Source organism: Cyanistes caeruleus, chromosome 2 (genome assembly GCF_971803275.1).
Source record: "Cyanistes caeruleus chromosome 2, bCyaCae1.hap1.1, whole genome shotgun sequence".
In the NCBI taxonomy this organism is placed as follows: domain Eukaryota; kingdom Metazoa; phylum Chordata; class Aves; order Passeriformes; family Paridae; genus Cyanistes; species Cyanistes caeruleus.
The window spans coordinates 67,993,299-68,012,545 of NC_141702.1; the positions used below are offsets into that span (position 1 = coordinate 67,993,299).

Below are 19,247 nucleotides of genomic sequence, written 5' to 3' on the forward strand. Positions count from 1 at the left end.
AAAATTAGCTGTCCTTATCACTACAGAAATTTAAAAATTATTTTGCAACTTCTCAAATCTGTGCTGCTGAGATATAGCTGTTGTTAATTCAGTAGGTTTATTACTTAAGCCTTCTTTAAAAGAACTGTTAACAAAGCAAGAATCTCTTTTTTTTTTTTTTTCTGGACTGGGGGAAAATAAATGTTGTTAAAAATAAAAAAAAAAAGGGCTGATCACAATTGACAAAGTGCAGAGCTCTGAAAGTAAGACATCTGGTTTCTTAGACTGACCCACCCATTGAGAGTAAAAATAAAGAGAAGATTATGAAAAATCTAGTCCCTGATTCAATAAAGTATTCATCTATGTCTATCTTTATATATATAAGTTTTACTACTAAAACTAATGAAATTAGTTACTTAAAAAATTATTTCTACGTCCATAGACACTGCTGGAGGAAAGACGGAAAGTAACTTCAGGGGAAAAAAGCAGGACAAAGCATTTCAGGGATCAGGATGCACCTGGCATTGTGCAGAACTCCACAAGCCCCCTGTTCCAGAGAAGGTGAGGATTTGGCTTCAGTGTTTTCAGACAAGCAATGAACCCCATCCATGCAGTGATCGTACTTCCAGTATCACCTAACACATGTTCCAAGCAGCCTTGCTGAGGATAAACAGCAGCACAGGCTTGAAACAGAACATCTGGGAAAAGAAGCTGTTAAGCAACTCCACAAATCTTTCCCTTGGCAACATCAACGAGTTGCAGGGAGTAATTTTCTGTATTTTTCAGGATACATGAAAACCAGTATTTACTAACTTCTAGCACAGCTTCTTCTCAGTGACAATAAAACATGCATGTGATCAACTCAAACAAGTATTAAGATATTACCAGTTGCTAAGGGGAAATTAAATGCACTGAAGAAATGTGTTAAAAGCAGCTCACTAGGAAAATAAAAAAGAAAGCAAATTGGACAGACTTTCATTGTAAAATTATTAATGGTTGCAGAATAGATTGTTACTATTACTGTTTCAAATGTGATTACATTCTATAGGCTGAAAAAAAAAATTACAACAGAAATAACACCCTTCAGAAACATTTGAATAATCTGAATTCTTTCACTGGTATAATAAATATTCCTTGATATTCCAGATGACATTTTATTTTTCATTTCCATTTGTTAAACTAACTGAAAATTAAGTTCAAAAGCAGCTGCTGTTGAAAATTAATTTAAAGATCAAGCTACATTCTCTTATGGAAAATGCAGTTCTAGGAAGTTGAATCGAATCTCAAGAAACCATCATCAAACATGCTGAACTTTAAGAAAATTTTGTGGTGAGAGAAGGACGTGTCTTTAATTAAGCGATGCTGATACTAATTTTCACTTTTTCATCTACATCTTTCAGCAAACTTCAACTGGAACGTTTAGCCATGAACTATTTCAGTGGAAATAATTAAACAGCTCTCAAAAGAGCAAGAAGGCAGGAAAATCAACAAAAAAAAAAAAGGAAGAAAAATACTTCTTAAGGAAAACAAGGAGTTGTCTTAAACTATTTTTGACCACTGAAATGAAATTATCTGAAATGACTCATCAAACTCATGTCAAGCAAGGCCATCACTTTCAATTCCCTTAATCTACAAAGAGAAACTTCAGTAATTCAAATGTTGCTATTCTCCTGATTTTGTCCATTTTAATATAATTTGCAGTTAACAGACAATGTAAGTATAGGAAATCTCTCCTCTTTGGATACACAGTTTGTTCAGCTGTTGCTAATTGTCTACTATAGCTACAAAGTAAAATATTAATAGGTATTGAAGCAATATCAATCAATTATCTCCCAGCTCTAGAATGTCCCATTTTTAAAAACTGTTAGCTTTATAAAGTTATTTTAAAGTAAGATTGGGAAAAAAAAATATTTTTGCCAATCAAACTTGCCTGCTTGGGTACTTAAAAGCTCAGTAGTCCCTCAGCTCCTTCCTATGCAGCCTAAGTAGCAATCCAAAGTTAGTTGTTGAAATTTCTGATTTTCTTCAGTTTAACATCTATGTTCTCTTTCTTCCCCAAACAGGCCTGCACATCTTCTGCCTGTTTCTAAACTTCTTGTAACAAAATAAATAATGTATTTTTATTCCTTACACAGCTCATCTTAAAAAAAAAAATCAACTTTTCCTAAGGTTTGCCATTAATAAAGTTAAGAGAAAAAAAAATCGCCATAAGGACTGAAATGAAAGCACCAAATACAAGTAAGAAGGAACTACTCTGTGTCAGCCTGCTTGTTGATAGCTATTAAAAAGACACAAATGTTTTCCACCAGTCAAGATAAATTAAGGAACAGATTCATTGAAAGGAGGTAAAACAAAAGTCATAAGTATATTTATCCATTGGAAGGAAGAAATTAAAATGAGGATTTAGCTTTTCTTTTTCACAATTGGTTTTAAATGTCATTAAAAAAACTTGAAGTGACAGAACTTGCCACTGATCTTCAGTATGTGCTATCTCATTTAGTAGTAAAAGAATGAGTCAATAAACTTACTAGCACTGCCTACCCATATCAAATATTAACCAACCCTCTTCAAGCTATATACTATGATGGATCTATACTGCAAAGGATTTAGTTTAATGAAATGGGAGGAGGAGACTTTGAAAATAAAAGTAATTTGGAAGATGATCTTCCTGACTCACATCTTGCTGTGCTGTTTTTTAAGAGTATCAATTGAAATCTTCAATTTCCTTGAATATAATAATGAAAACAAATTTACATTCTTCTCTGTTGAAAACTTGTTTACAATTGCAGCTTTAATGTCACCAAAATATCATGGAAATAAGTGTATTCAGGAATACAGTCACTACAGCTTTTCCTCTTCAAATTACATATCGAAATTCCCAGTGACTGTGTGCTGGGAGACCTGCCCGTGTGCTCCTCACTACCCCAGTCATCTGGGAGTCAAAAGTAAGCAGGTTAACACTGAAATGAACCTGCTGCTTTCACATTTTTTCCACCTTTTTGCACAAAGAGCTTCCTTTTTTTTTTCTTTTTTTTTTCAATAATTGTTTTGTCTAAACAAGCACAACAATGTTTAAAAAAAAATCACTCACATATGGTTTTCAGGTTCAAAGGAGAGATTCTTGTGTCATGATCCCTGATATCAAAAGCAACTCCTGAGTTTATCTAAACACCAAATTTTCTTGTGCTTTATGCAATTGTGCTAATAACATCCTAGCCTGATTGGCTTTTTTCACCTACAAATTTAAGGGAAGACTTCATTTTTGTTTTCATTTTTTTTAAACGGATTTGGTTTGGAATTTGTATTTTTCTTAAATTTTAATCTGACAGAATAGTAAATTTACGTATATGACATTTATATAGTCAACAAGCATTTGTGAGTAGAATAGAGAACTACACATTTTCAGAGAAAAAAATTAAGTCAGAAAAGGCTTTCAGGATTGTCTAATCAACCTAGCTGCTCAAGAGGGTTCACCTAAGGTAGGTGGTCGAAGCTCTTGCCCAGTAAGATCTCAAATACCTCCAAGGATGAATCTCCACAGCTTCTCTGGGTAACCTGTACCAGAGTTTGCTCACCCTCACAGTATTAAGACATTTCTTGATGTTCAGGCAGGAATTCTTGTGGCTTAGCTTGTGCTCATTGCCCCTTGGCCTGTCACAGGGCACCATGGAAAAGTCTGTCTTCCTCCTCTTCGGTCCCTCCCTTCTGGTATTCCTTTACATTGATGAGCTCCCCTGAGCCTTTTCCTCTCCAGGCTGAAGTCCCAGCTTTCTCAGCCTCTCCTCACAGAGAACATGCTCCAGTTCCCTAATCACTTCTGAGGCCCTGTGCTGGACTTGCTTCACCATGTCCACATCCCACACACTGGGGAGCCCAGAACTGAGTCCAGCACTGCTGATGTGGCCTCACCAGTATGGAAGGGAGGGGAAGGATCACCTCCCTGAGCTTGCAGGCTTCTTCTGATGCTGCTTCTCCTAAAGCAGCTCAGTCCCTAGAGTCATTTCAGTTCAAGCTGTAGCTGAAGGTCTCTTGGTTCCTTGAGACAGCCATAAGGTCACAAAAAATTTTTCAGATAAAACAAGTTAAAATAGTGAAACTTTGTCTCGGTGAAGAAACATGTAGGTCTTGGTGCCTGACCAACTCAAGCATCTTTTGGCTAATCATTCCCTCCTGCACTTGAATTAGCCATGGTCCAATTATACCCTTTGGAAAATTATATGCCAGTCTGAAAAATTCTAATATTCCAGGATAATTGGAACTGTCTCCTGTGTATAAACTGCATGAAAAAGGAGGAAGGGAGGAGTTATGAGAAAATGCATCTCTCTAGCCTGGTGGCAAGATTAGTCTCTTGGGAAATGAGACATCTGGTTCCAATCCCTGCTCCCCTGAGTGTTTAATTTTGTATACAGAGCAGCACAACAAACCTTATTTCTGAGTTATTTCTAGTCTGATTATCAGACCACTTTTTTCAGAGAGGGAAGGTGCATGTTCAAGTGTGCCTAGGCAAAAATAGCGAGTTGTAACACATAACATGACCACCCTCATTACAAGGCTAATAGTTTAGTATTACTGCACTATCAGAAGCAGTACCCAGCCACTTTGTTCCTTCCCTGTTTCACCACTTTTATAACATAAATTATTTATAAAATTAAAAAAAAATAAAGAAATAAAATATACACCAAAATGAAAAAAACTCCCAAAAAAACACATACAAAAAGCAAAAAAATACCTAACTCTAATTGTTCTGCTTCAGATGAATATCAGATTTGACACCTTTTTTTCCAGTTGCAATTTTGATATTTGACTTCTTCCACACTGGGAGGGTTTGGTTTATTAAGAAAAGAAACGTCATTATACAGCTTTAGTATTTACCTATTCACCTATCCATTATATTGAATCACCAGTAGACTTAGAAAGGATGAAGAGGAAGGACTCTGCTCCCCAGCAGCCCATGTGACTGATACACACCTTACCCTGCATCCCTCCTTCATCCCACCTGCAGCCTTGGATTAATGTCAGACCAGGACCCAGACAGCAAGGCCTATCTGATAGCTTGACCTGTTCACATAAGTCAGAGCAATGAAGAGGAGTTTTCTTCCTCCTCCAACTCAAAAAAAAATCAAAAAAAAAAAAAAAGCAACCTGCAATTCCCTTTACTGTAAATTAAAAAAAAACCAACAAAACAAAAAAAAAAAAAAAGAAATAATGTCTAGAGTGTATGTTATCATACCAGATTAAATATTTAGGATAAATGCTTCAGTCTGATATTACATGAAGTATGAGATAGAAAAATAATACACTGGGGCACTTGATATCATTAAATAACAACAAAAAAAAAGGCAGTATGAACTGACCAGATATGTCAACAGAAACAATTTTGAAAAGTCTGGTATATAAAATACAGCATCCTCTTGCAGAATTACATGATTATGAATTTCATGGAGAAAAATTGTTTCCAGTCAAGTCTGATTCCTTCAGCTTCAAAAACCAGAACAACGAAAACCCACTTTCCTCCAGTCAATAACAAATGAGCATTTAGAGAAAAACTTTCCCAAGAAACTTTCCAATCTTGGAAGTGGCCTAAGAAATCCTGGCAGCCAAATTCCATTAAAACTTCCAGTCATTCCGTAATTGCAGGAGCGGCAGCAGCCCCGTGGCCTCAAGGGCAGGGAGAAGCAGGATGCCGGCAGCGCAGCCACCCACAGTTCCTCTCAGCACTCTGTGGATGATTGCACCCACCTGCACAATCTCCCTGAAAACTGTTCCACATGATCAGCTGAGGGGAAATGGGAAAGGTGGCTGTTCATGAACAATGAGATGTAAAAATATCTAGGTGAACTGTCTAGCCTAATGTTGACAGGGGTGGTTCACAAAGCCTCTAGATAGGAAGTAAGTTTCTTAGGAAACCATACATATATTGAAAGGTAAAACCTGTATTTTGAATATTAGAATCCTCTAAAGAATTTGAATTATGTTCAATTTTAATGTACACTTTTTTCAACTAAATGGTTTGTTGTACACATCATAATGCAAACATCAACATGTGTGGTATCAATAAAATTAAATACTTCCATATTCTTGTGCAACAGCAAAAGACAATGCTATAAAACCTGGCTATTTCTTAACTAAAAGGTCCATAAAGTAATTGTGCCTTAGATATGAAAGATGCCCCTGCATCTTAAGAGATTTTAACAGCCCCCCAGTGACCTTTTCTTGCTCCCTACACAGGACTAGCCTCTGTTTTCCTGCTTTTCTTTTCTAACACTACCAGGCCTTTCTTACCTGAGGATCTCCACAACAAGTTAGTGTACAGGGAGAAGGTGAATAGCAGTATTAGTAAGGATCCTGGAGGAAATTAATTTGAAATTAATCTTGAATGTTATGCAACAGGGCTGCAGATCAGACAATATAATTTTAAACCATGTAAGAATGTGATAAAATATAAAGAGAAGCTGAAGATTGTCTCCATCAGACATATGACTGGAAAACTGCTGCAGATAGATCAAAGTAGCAGAAATGAGAAAAGTTATGGAAGAATTTATTTTGACAGAAATGTAGCACACATGCAGAGAAATATGTCCAATTCACATAAACAGACACATATTCCAAAGTCTCACTGTGCAAAGAAAAAAATTTAATGCGAGTACATATGTTTAACACTGGTAACGAAGAGATAAAATGAAGTAATGGAAAGTTATGAGTTTTCTTCTTTTAATTCTTCTGAAAAGATAAACTCACAAGCTAAGCAGTAAAAGAAAAGAAACTTTATACATGTATATGTCAAAGTAAAGTACATAAAGGACGCACCTAAGTGGGAGAGTCACATTCGGAAACACCGAGAGAAAACGAGACCTTGTGAACTGTGCTTTAAGAAAAAGTAGAGTGATGTTGCCTTACACTATAATGAAAAATGTCAAGCTCCACCACAAGGTCCACCTTGAGATTACAGATGTCCATCTCATTTAACAGATTTACAGTCACCTATACTTAGGTATAAGGTCTGTTAAATCAGATGAACATTTAAGAGCCATTTCTGTTTCTTACTCACAGATTCCTCGATTAGGCAAGTGAGACACCTCACAGGGCTTTATGAGACAACCCAGACCACAGGCAGCTCTGTGCCTTGCTAGGAGTCCATGGCCAGACCTAAGACAGAAAGGTTCAGTAACAGAATGCCAGTTTGTCTTTCAAAGTATGCTACTCTTCCATGTTTGTCAGATTCACAACATTTTGTAAGCATTATCTGATAAATGCACAAAGCATTCTGCTTTCAGTTTGGTTTTCTACTGCCAGAGAAAGCACAGAGAGGTCCCATAGTAACAATTTATATTTGAATTACAGCTTGCAGTGCTACAGACACATTACACAAATCATTTCATCTCACCTTTGCCAGAAATAGCAAAATAATACCATTTTCTAATGAAACTTCACATCAGCAGCAGTTGCTGTCAGATACCTTCTAATTTCTCAGCTCAGTCATTGTGTCCAGCTCAGGTGCTAAAAAGTAGTTTCCTTCTCAATTACACATCATTGCTTACTCCTTATTTGTTGACTGTTTTTTTGCTTTGGTTGTTTTACCATTTTAACTACATAAGAGCCTTTATAAAAACCAGAAACTATTTCATTTATAAACACATCACAGTACCACAGCTTTGCTACAGCAATCAAAAAAAATTATCGTAGCTCTAAAAGGTGTTCAGATAAAGACAATCCACTAGGAAAGAAACTATTGGAGTACATTTCAATAATTTGTAAGTTTTTCTTGTAAGTTTGTTTTTATTTCTCAGTATTGTTTGAAAATTTTTGTTCCATTGAAACATAATGGGAGGCTTATTCTGGAAAAAAAACCCCACGGGATCAGAATTTGAGTATTAATTAGAATACTGTGTTGAGAAAAACAGTTTAAAGGATTGCAAGTTTATTGCCCCATTCAACTATTCCAGGAAAAAAGAGAAAAAAATAAAAAATAACGTAAGCAAATAGTTAACAAGATAAAGGCTAACATTTTCACAGTGATCTGCTCAAGGCTCCCACTGCCCAATTCTTTAAAACTATAGTAATACCTAGAGTTTTTCCAAATACCAATACTCATTTTCCATGTGAACTAGTCCCACCACCTGCTGTGTTCAACAAGCCTTAAACCAAGCCTTGGCACCGGAGGAATTTTTTTGGAAACAGACTGAACAGCTCATAGGACATTGGAACCAGCAGTGCCACACCACACATGCAAAAACCAAGCTGTAACCAAGAAATATGTCCAGCCAGGGAGAACACAAAAACCTAAGTGTGGATCACCACACAGTCAACTGAGCATAGCAGAGATGAGGTTTCTCTTGTGCTCCCAGGTGTTCTGGAAATAAAAATATGAATGCTTAATGCCACTGTGGAAGCCAGGTATGTACTGCTGTCTGCAAATGACAGAGTTCTGCAAATAAAAGAGCTGCATTACTTACATGTATCTTTAAAATTTTTTTCAGATAAATGACTAAAATCCTCTAAATGTTTTAGCTAGAGAGTTTGTAACTTCAAATTATGTAGAACTCGGTGGCTCATATTGCTTGATGGCATGTGCCCTCAGGGAGGACACTGCCATATGGTATCCTGGACAGGGAGTCAGATGTTTGCAAGAGGAGCCTCCTTCTTCCAAGAGCCAGGCCGAAAGCTCCTGATAATAAAACATGCATCAAGCTGAGCAACCAAAAGTGATGAAGTTTACAAACAGAATAATGTTTTGTTAAACAGCTTTTAGTGGAAAAGCGTAAGAAGAGATATTTCACATTAATTCTGCCATCTTTATATTAAATGAAATCACACTTGACACTTTTTTCAAGGAACAGAGTTGTACCTGCATCACGTCAGAAGCACGCACCTTAACAAAAATATTGTGTAATGAGGCTGGACTATGACATTTTGCAGACTTTGTACCTGGAGTGCAGACAACATCTGTTCCTTTATGTAAATAGAAATACTTCTTCCCTGCTCTCACCCCCCAATTTACCAGCCCTACAAATTATCCTGAGGCTGGAAGTCCAGGCTCAGTGTTTCCTTTACAGCTTGTCCATCACCACCAATATTACAGGCCAAGTCATTCACTCGACTGTACCTGTTCAGCCTGACGAAACCTGAAGCATAAATTCACTGATTTCTGGAAGAATAAGTCTGTATAACATTAAAAAATCAAACATCCAAACCTTTATGATCAGATCTTTCAATTTATTTAATTTGGTGGCATTTATTTAATTTTGATGGCATCTCTTATTGCAGGGCAGGAATATATTTTAAAGGGTTATTCAATGTTTGCAAGAACAATGAATTCTAAACTCAATATTTAATATTTGCCCATCCTTTAAGTATAGGAACAAGAAGGTAAGATTAACTTTGATCTGTTTCCGTTCTCTGATGGTAGATTTGAGGGTGCCCAACTGAAAATTTAATGTGAGCACTCCAGGCAAATAGGTTTAAAAATATTAATGTTTTTCAGTTTGTAGGGAGGAAGTAAATCATATTGTCATGAGATCCCTTAATTTATCTTATTTTATATAGCAAAATTGTAAATGCAGCAGAAAACAGCTTACTGCAATGTAAATAGAGCTTTGCATGCAGTGCTAACAGGGCAAGTTTATTTAACATAATATATTACACAAAGTCATCATTGCTACCTTTCAGTTTATACTTCTATGGTAACAAACTTAAAATAAACAGAACCCTTGTGTTAAAATCCAATGCAAAGGAGCAAAGTGGTAACACTGATCCTTTTCAAGCCTCAAGACCATTTAGCTCTTCATTTCTTAGTTTTAGCTACGAGAACTAGATTCAGTTATTAAAAGTAATAGTTTACCTATACTAATAAGTCTAATTACTTAAAAAATTAGAACTCCAAAGTTCCAATTTAATTCTTTATCTTGAACACTGAGGAGCTGTAAATTTAGTTAAGTTCAACCAACTTTATAGGATGTGGTAACAGAAAAATAGTTTTATTTATATTCAAAACCTAGAAAACAATAATGCTGAATGTATGTTCAGGTAGTCTACAGTAAAATTTTATTAACTCTGACAGTTAAGTTTGATTGACACTGTTTTATTCTACATGTTAGAAAAATACCTGAAAACCTTATGTTAAATTTTTGGAGACTGACAGCACTCAGTAGCAAGTAAATTAGGTTTTTTATTTAAAGCCCATGTAGAGTATCAGCACTCGAAGCAGCAAGGTACCCAGGCATTTGAACTCCAAAAATTGTGGATGTTTTACCATTTTCTGGTTCGGGTCCTCATTTCTAAAACTGGAACAATAGAAGAGTCACTGAAGAAACCTTACAGCCTACAGCAGCTTCATTTGTGATAACTTAAAAAAAGAAAAGAAAACTAGCTAAATTCTCAGGTAAGAGCCGCAAGAGAATTGATAGTGCAACCTGATTTCAATTGCCTTCAAGAATTCAGGATAGTGGAGCAGCTGGTACAATAATGACCACATAATTATTATAATCAGCGACTCCCCTGGCATGCTGAAATCCTGAATTCTGGCATCTAGGCCTCCAGAATTAGCAGACACTGGTGCCCAGGTTCTCCATAAACAACTGAAGGAAAAGGTATTTCTTCCTTCCGTCAAAACAAGAGGCATATTAACTCTATGGAAAAAAGTATGCAAAAAAAAAAAAAAAAAAAAAAAGAAACAGCAAAAAGAAAATAGAGGAAAAAGGAGGGGGAGCAAGAAAAAGCATATGGCCAATGGGATTATAATGTGAGAAGGTAAAAAAAGCTATCCAGCTGTTTTCCATTCAAGTACATAGGACTCTTCTTGAGATTTATTATTCAGACACACCAGACTTCAGCTGTTAAACGAAAGAGCTGCAGAGCCCATTTGAAGTTCACCCTGCTGCCTGTAAAGGTGAAGTCATGCCCCACAACCTCTGCTCCGACATGGAGGGAGAGCCACCAGACACACAATGACTTGAAGACACAGAGCAATGGCAGGGCTGAATACTATGCAGTACAAAGATAATTCACAACCATTGAGTTGTTTTTCTTTTCCGCTTCTTCGGGAAGCGCTTGCAGCTCAGAGCATTTTCTCCTGCACGCCTCAGAGAAAAGCCCACCAGGACCAGGCCCCCTTCAGAGCACCAAGACGTCAGCAAAGAAGCAAGCAGTGCTGTTTTGTGGCTCCAAGCCATCCCAGCAGGAAAGGCAGCTGCTGCATACACACTGCCTGGGGCTGGGAAGGCTGAGCCATGGGGCAGGGCTGGAACTGGGCATCCAAGGCGTCAAGCGGCTGCCCTGCCATCTGCTGCTGGGTGTCACGGCAGGAGAGGAACCACTCACCAGCTGCCATGGCCAGCCTGCTGAGCAAACACACCCTGGGTGAGGCTGCCGATGAACACAGCCCTGTTCTGTGCACACAGGCACACCACCCAGCCAGCTCCCAACAAAGGGCACGGGGCAGCCCTACGGACAGGCTCAGCCAAAAACAAGTTTTTTTCAGGAACCAGAGTGACTGCTACAGTCCAACAAAGTGAATAAAACGCCCAAACCCTTCAACTTTAGGTGCTATTTCCCAGTTTCTAGCCCTCAAGAGCAAGAACAACCAAAACAGTGCCAGACAGAGACTCACATGTTGGTGTTTCCCTGCCTCCCACACTTCCCGCTGGGTTTGATGGAGCTTTCCCAAGGCCTTTCCCCCCCTCACCAAGTTGGGTTCCTTTTACTCTGGATGCACCTGAAGGCAGTTTCAGGAGATTATGACACCAGTGACAGCAGCCTGGGGTGGGTGGGGTTGTCCAAACAGTGGAGAGTAACTCCAGCACTCTTTGGTTATAGGAGACAGAGTCAACTAATGAGAGCCACGGCAATGTTTGACTGGTAAAGATCATGTTTGTAGTAGAGGTGGGCAAAAGGAGAAAGGGACCATCTGCCTCCTGGGTTTCACCTTGCCCCATACTCTCCCCACTGCCCAGACATCCTGCAGCAGTTTGCAAGCATGGCTTGTAAGGACTAGACAGGTAACTACAAGCAAGATTAGTGCCCCAGCCTTCTCCTGCTGGGGGTTTTCAGGAGAAAACAGAATCTTCCCCCTCCAACATTTACATCTTTTCCCAATCCATGGTTTAAATGCACAACAACATAATTTCCAAATATTATGTCACATTATCTTGTTTATATTTGTCTTATGTTTTTACGCAAATTAATTTTATTCTCAGAAAAATATAACCACCTTGAAAGCAGCATGCAACTTCTTTTGTGTAGGAGGAACCTATGGTTTGCACATGCCTAGATACTGCATGCAGACCATTCTTTAAAGTCAGACTGGTTTGGTTTGGAATTCTCCATTAATATTTTTTTCCCCCACAAGGTATTTCTTCACAGAACTTCAAAATTTTAGTCGATGATCAGATAAAAATAGCAAATTGTTAGTAACCTCTTTCTCATAAACAGGAAACAAATACACTTCCCCTAATTTTATAGTGTATTTATGGAAAGTGCTGAAATAACAACTTAAAGATAGTTTTACCACCAATCCTGTATCCTGTCTCTCTGTTGTACAGTATGTACAGGACAGATTGCTTTTTTTTTTCTTGGGGAAGCAATCTGGGACACAAATGATCCCTATATTTCTCAATACAGCTCTCTCCCACCCTTTGAAGGCATGCACACTGGACAGTGGAATCAGTGTGGGAGAAAAACAAAGGAAAAGTTTTCTTCAGTCATGAATATGAGCCTTGGAGTTATAGAAAAATGGCTAGACCCTATTGAGCTTAAGAGTAAAAAGAATTACATTAAGACTCTCAATTCTTCTGGGCCACTTTGAAACAGAAAAGTTCACTGGCTGCTACAGAGAGGAAAATGTAAATCAGGCACTGTGGTACAACTTCAGCTTGCAGTGCCCAGGCCAATCAATGCCAGTGCTTGCCTTTACTCCAGAAAAGATTTGTGAAGAACAACCAGGCTGCTTTCCCCACATCCTTCAGTGCAGGTAAACACCACTCATTTATCACAGGACAGTAAGGAATTGTCACAGAAATCCTTTGCTTTAAGCTTCTCAAAAGCCACAGAAGTACAGCCAAGACCAGAGGTGACCATTACATAGAGCAGAAGTCACTGGCATCATAAGGCAGAAAAAGCCCCTCAGAGCTTTGTTCTCATGTGCTGACCCAGCTCCACCACAGCCCACTAAACACTGCTCAACAACACTCATTAGGAATCATCTGGGGAGTTTCAGTAAACTGATTTAAAGTGCTTATGTCACAGCATGCTTCACAGTATCTCAATGCACGTTTGCATTTCTGTATCCTTAAAAATGAATATTCCACTCTTATTGTTAGCACACAGGCATGAAAAACAGAAAAAAAAAAATCATAAAGGTCTAGTATTTGAATCTTTGGCAAAAATAGTCAAACTTGCAAGAGACACTGTGACTAAAAGCTAATCACAGATACAGACCAACACGCTGACATAGAATAAATGAGATCCTGAGCTTGTCAGTGTTGAAAAACATTCCCTACTACACAGTCACCATGTTTGTATAAAAAGATGTTTTCCTTAGGAGGCAAGGCAAGGAGCCCTGGATACTTCTCAGGAAGACAAGTTGCCTACTTGCTCATACCCATACAAATCCCTTTGGACTGTGCTGTGTCTTCCAGGTTTTTAGAGGAATAACAAAGCTGTAGTACTTTTGTCCTATTTCCAAAAGTTTCAGCAAGAAAAAAGAAGCACATAAATTTCGATCCTGCATTAAAATTACGGTCCCAAGTAAGCAAGCTGCTCCGCAATAGAAGCTCTAACAACACCTTTCAGAAAAGAAAACTACTGAAAAGATTTCTCAAAAATAAAAAAGCCAATTAATTTTGAGTATTTTTTCCCTTTTTTTTCTTTTCTTCTTTTTTCTCATGCTTAACTGCCAGTTGTTTTCATCCATTTATCACAAAATTATTTTGGGGATAGAACCCAGTATCTGGACATGGACCTGAACTATCAGGTGTCTGCCAAGGTCCTCAGAACATTTTACAGATGCTGTGGTAAATCATTTTTTGACACGCAGTTTAAAACCAAGGTACACTAACCTAAAAAAAGTCACAAAAAAGTAGGACAGAAGTTGGACATTTACTTTCATAGAAAAAATGCTTCTTGTTAAAAAACCCTCCTGAACCAAGAGGAATTTTTGATGCTTCACTACCACATTAAAGTCTTAAATTTCCCATAAACATATTTGTGCTAAATACTCAGGATAATGGACAACTGAAACACAAAACTACAAAGTTATCATTCCTGCAAAGGCTGCAATAGATCCATAGCCTTGCTTCTCATCAACACTCCAAGAACACACGGAGAAAGCAGAATATTGAGCACATCCTTTTCTCAAGCACTAACAAGCTGTTCCATCCCTCCCTGAAATCCCAAAGGCTGCTTTAAACAGGGTCTATGAAAGAGAGCACAGTACCTGTGGCTGGTGCTGCTATTATAGTACACCCATGATGATTCCTTTCTGGGAAGGATCAAAGCCACCCTCCCTGCTGTGCTCCCCTTTTCTCCTTGCCAGGGGTTTGGCATTAAATGAGCCCCATTTCAGCACTGCCTACCTCAATTTCCACAGCAACTCCAACAAGATCACCTAACCGAGCGATTAACAGAAACACAAGTAAAAAGTAAAGGATGTAACTAAACAATTCTTCCAAAATCAGAAAATCAATGCAATATACTCTGTGACCAGACCTCAACTGCCAATTTTTGTTTAAACTAAACAAGAACACCAAACAGGAGTTAAAGCTGTAACAAAGATTAGTTTGCTGGAAAACAGCCACCCATACCTGTGACAGATCTCTTGTACGTCTTTTCCAAATGTCAAGGATTTACTTTTACCAGGAAAATGATAAATACATACTTTGTTTAAACAGTCAATAACTCAAAGCCATTGCCATGAACACAAGGCAATCTTGTTCACTAATAACACAGATGGTTTTAAAGTGGTCCTTATTGCCAGGCTGAGCTTTTAAAGTCCCTTAAAAATGTGTGCCTTGTCACTTATTCAAATACATAAAAATTATAACCCTGATGCAAGATCAATTAAAACTCTGGTCCCTAAAATGAACAGCAAGGTTCCTCTTGGTCACAGTTGGTCCCACTTATCTTACCTGCTGTGGCATGAAGGAGAGAAGGCTGTTACTGGAAACAGGAATAATGGGAAAACAGTCTTAACAGGATGTAAACCTGTGCTTTAGAGATTAATATAAACTTTTATTATTAGCTTTGTGTTTTCTGCCCTTCTTTTTCCTATGCTTACAACACCAGAGGAAACACTCCTGTGCTATATTAGATTAAGGCACTGACTTGGGAATGATCATTCCCAAATTGTGGTTCTAGCTCCAATATATACTGCAGCAGGGCAATTCAATTCACCTTCCTCTGTATTTGGCTAAATTCCTTTGTAATGATAAGATAGGATAAGAGCTCCAGAAAGGGGCTCTCTCTATAAACCTTAATCTTTATAAAACTCCTAAGATGAAACAAAAACATGCCATACAAAATAAAATGTACACAAGTAAAAGTGCATAAATAAGCCAGTGCATACTAGAGCTAGTTGGAAAGACTACAACCAATTATCCGCCACAGAATGCTGTTTTATTGAAATCAAAATGCTACACACAAATCATATCCACTTTGCTGGCCCTAAAAAGATTTATTCTGACAGTTTTTGAAGCATGTGTGTGGGTTCATTTGGAATAATAATAATATTTTTTTGAAAAAAAATAAAGTGCTCCATGAAATGGCATTTCTTTTCAATAATTTTATTTTTAAACTGCTGATATGCACTACACACTTTAGAAATTTTATGTCAAAAACTTTTAACTGTGGTTGAAAACTCTTTTTTTTTTCCAAACTGGCATTTAAATAACATTCTTTGTGACCTGAATATATCATATATGAAAAACTCAATCCACAGTTTCAAAATTTTCAACTACGTGCTGCTACACCTTTCAATGACTCTTGTAAAGTCAGCATTTCTATATTTAATTAAAATCATTCTTAGTCAGCTTTTATTTTTTTTTTTATATTCGAGCAATTATTCATTACATTTAATGCACTGACACATAAAGCACGCATCATACTGAATTAAGCCCTATTCCTCAGGTTTGAGACTTACTGGTTTTGTTTTTATTTTACTTTCTTAAAAGACTACATAATATGAACTCTCATTAAATATTGGGGGTTTTTCCTCTGCCCTTGTAGAGCTTTAATTTTTCATTAAATATGTATGAAAAACAACTACTATAGTAAGTTTTACTGGTTTTTTTTTCCCATCAGTTAACTTTATCTACAGTTACAGATGGAACTGGGGGTTAAGAAGGACAGACACAGCAGGCCTAAGAAGTCCTTAGCAGCTTTATAAGAGTTACTACCTCAGACTTCTGCAACCCATTATATATTTTTACTGAAATAAGCATGATTACTGCACCCTGAAGCACGCTTTAAATGTCATAATATATTGGTTTGCATTAGAGTTCATCTACAGGGGATATCTAGTTTAAGTAAAAGTATTAAAAGAAACTTTTTTTCCTGTCATTTAGGAATGGTTTTTATGCTCTGACTTTTGAGGCAGGTTAGAAATTCAGGTATTTATGTAGAAAGCATTCAAATATCCTACCAAGTCCCTGAGCCCCTATGGGATTTAGGTTTTCACAAACATCCTTAAATGCCCAACCTCTGATTCCATACTGGCCTTAGTGGTCCAACAATATTAAAGCAACACCAAGCTCAACTCCTCGCAGAACTTCAAACTATCCACCAAACTGAGCCCTCCTCTACCCTACAAGCGTGTACATGTTTCCTTTAATTAACAAAAACAGGAGAGGGAGAAGAGAGGTGGTAAGGTGATACTGCAGGCACTGCCCCTCCAGCAACAGCTCCCTGAGCTTGAGAGGAATTGCTTGAGAATCCATCAGGGTCCCTCAGGCAAGTGTGGGTACCAAGGTTCCCACTTCTCCCATAGGCAAGCTCTCCACGTTTCTACCAAATGTTTGCCTGCTCCTCACCACAGAAGACTCCCTCTGGAAATTCCAACAGCTGCTGCTTCCATTATGGTGTAGAAAGGAAAGGTTTTAGTTTTGGGGGTTTTTTGGCTTTAATTTTAGCTTCAGAGTTTAGAGAATACAAAAAGCTGCAAACATTACTTATAACAAAAAGAGCTACCTATCTATTCCCAACAACCAATCTGCTGCCTGCATGCTTATTACAAACACATCAGTATTCTAATCCTTTTCACTGAAAATCTGAATTGGAGCTGATTTGAATTAAATTTGTGGAATCATCTATATAACCCCATCTGCCTCTAGTTTAAGATTATATTTATTCTAAAAAAAAAAAATTAAACTATACAAATATGAATTTTAAAGACTAAAGATTTTAATCTTAAACAACAGTTTCTTTAGAGACAGAAGCCATTCCAACTATTTGAATCAAGTACACAAGGCTTTATTTTCTACTTATTCAAGATCAGTGATTCAGGGGATCAACATGCTCTCCAGGACAGAAACACTGTGTGGCACAGTTGATAAAAAAAATATTTGCAGTCAGATGTGTTTGGATAGTGATTCAAAAGACCTCTGACATAAATTTGCCTTCTTGTGACTTACACAGATGCTGCACATCAGGTAACCAACAATCATCAACCACATCCATGACTTCAGTTCCTTGCAGATGAAGTCAAAATGCAGCTCAGATCAACTCCAGTAACCCCTTAAGGCCAAGTATTTAAGCCAATGTTTGGGTCCTACAAAAAAAGTCTAGCAAGACCTATTTTTAAAATACCGAATTGTGTGTTTAATTAACATTGTTATTCTGTCATCTTTTCAATCAGATCAGAAGACCAAGAGGAAAATAAAGTTCCTCACTCTAGGCAGGATGGATGACTGGCTTGAAAGGTTTAGGGAGAACAAATCACAAACCCTAATGAATTAATCCACATCCTTCAAAGTAGTTTTAAAGTCAATATTAAATACAAGCCATGTCTTAAACAGAAAAACCTAGAAGTTGTTGATACACTCTGGAGTCTTTCTTTTAAGCAACTTCTTGATTTTGTTTGGAAACAAGAACATGCATATACATCAAGAAGCTAGGAAGATTTACAGAAGCCCCAATAGTTACCATGCACAAACTGAGGTGAAAAGAACTATTTCCCTTTCCTTTAACAAGGCTAAATTAAGATCAAGATTAGAATTCTGATTTATCAACAATAGGAAAATATAGGATGTTCAGCTCATAGCACAAAACATTTGGATATTTTAAATCAACTTGACTTCCTTTGTGACAGTCTGACAATATGGCAAAGCTCCTAGCTCTCCTGTAAGAGAAGTATTCTCAATTTTACATAGCTGGTACCTGTGCAATTCACACCATTGGAGCTGTACCTCAGCCTTTACATCCACATTGTTCATGACAGCAACTGCATTTGTAGCTTGGTGACTTACAAACACTTACAGCACTGCACTCCTACTAGGTGCTGCCAGAGACAAATGCCATGACGGACCCTTGGGAAGGAAAGCGCAATGCTGCTGTCAAACCAACACACACAAGGCCAGGAACCGAAGGAAGGAGGGAAAGGCTCCGTGCATGCTGCTGATGACCCAGCCTCCAAACAGCCTCACCACAGCAGCACAGTGGGGACCAGCTGTACAAAACATCAGGTCCAAGAAAAAAAACAAACCCAGTGACCTTACGTGGAACTCTTCTGAACGCTTCAGCACCCCTGCTACAGCATGCACATCTACCTTCACAGTAAAGCTGAAGTTTTTTAATACTTTATCTGCTTGACTTTTCATCCCCCCCCGACCCCTTCTAAAGCTTCTGGTCTTCTCTTCCACCATTTGTGCATACCATTTGTAGCTACGAAGGTTTGACTGATACAGTCTTAAGTCACAGTATATTTACTGGTTTATTTTTCTCTCTGGTGCAATGGCCTCGTGTCATTTTTGGTTTGTTTGGTTTTAAGTTTATTTTTATATAAAACATCTTTACTTACACAACCAAATGTCACCAGGAAACAGAGGAAGGACTAAGGAGGCTCCTGATGTGCTCTGCAGAATTACACTTCAACTGCTTTCAGCCTTCGAGGATACGGATTTCAGTTCAGCTACGAGCACCTAACTTACACTCATATGAAAATACTTTTTTTTTTGTTCAGCTGCTTCAACTTTGACTATCAAAAAATCACGTTTCATTGTCAAGTATATAAGCAACACCCATGTTCCATCATGTTCAAGGAAATTATTCCAACTAGGGGATGT

General features: G+C 37.8%; 1 protein-coding gene and 1 long non-coding RNA gene across 10 annotated transcripts in view; one reads left to right on the forward strand and one right to left on the reverse strand.

Moving 5' to 3' along the window:
- The window catches only part of CHRM3 (cholinergic receptor muscarinic 3), a 262,933-nt gene that overhangs the window by 216,397 nt on the left and 27,289 nt on the right, over positions 1 to 19,247 (reverse strand). Inside the window, exons 1-2 of one of the 9 annotated variants that reach the window (XR_002863206.2) lie at positions 11,585 to 11,674; positions 10,235 to 10,321 (exon numbers count right to left, since the gene is read on the reverse strand). The exons of 4 other annotated variants lie outside the window; for them this stretch is intronic. The gene's annotated coding sequence lies outside the window, so the exon portion shown is untranslated. Of the gene's footprint in view, positions 1 to 10,234; positions 10,322 to 11,584; positions 11,714 to 19,247 lie in introns of those variants that run through there. 4 more of the 9 variants (XM_023923581.2, XM_086877699.1, XM_086877696.1 and 1 more) reach the window with 4 other exon arrangements.
- On the forward strand, positions 11,747 to 18,765 carry LOC111926839 (uncharacterized). Its single transcript, XR_002863207.2, has 2 exons — positions 11,747 to 11,972; positions 18,461 to 18,765. It is a non-coding gene; the product is annotated as an uncharacterized LOC111926839 (long non-coding RNA).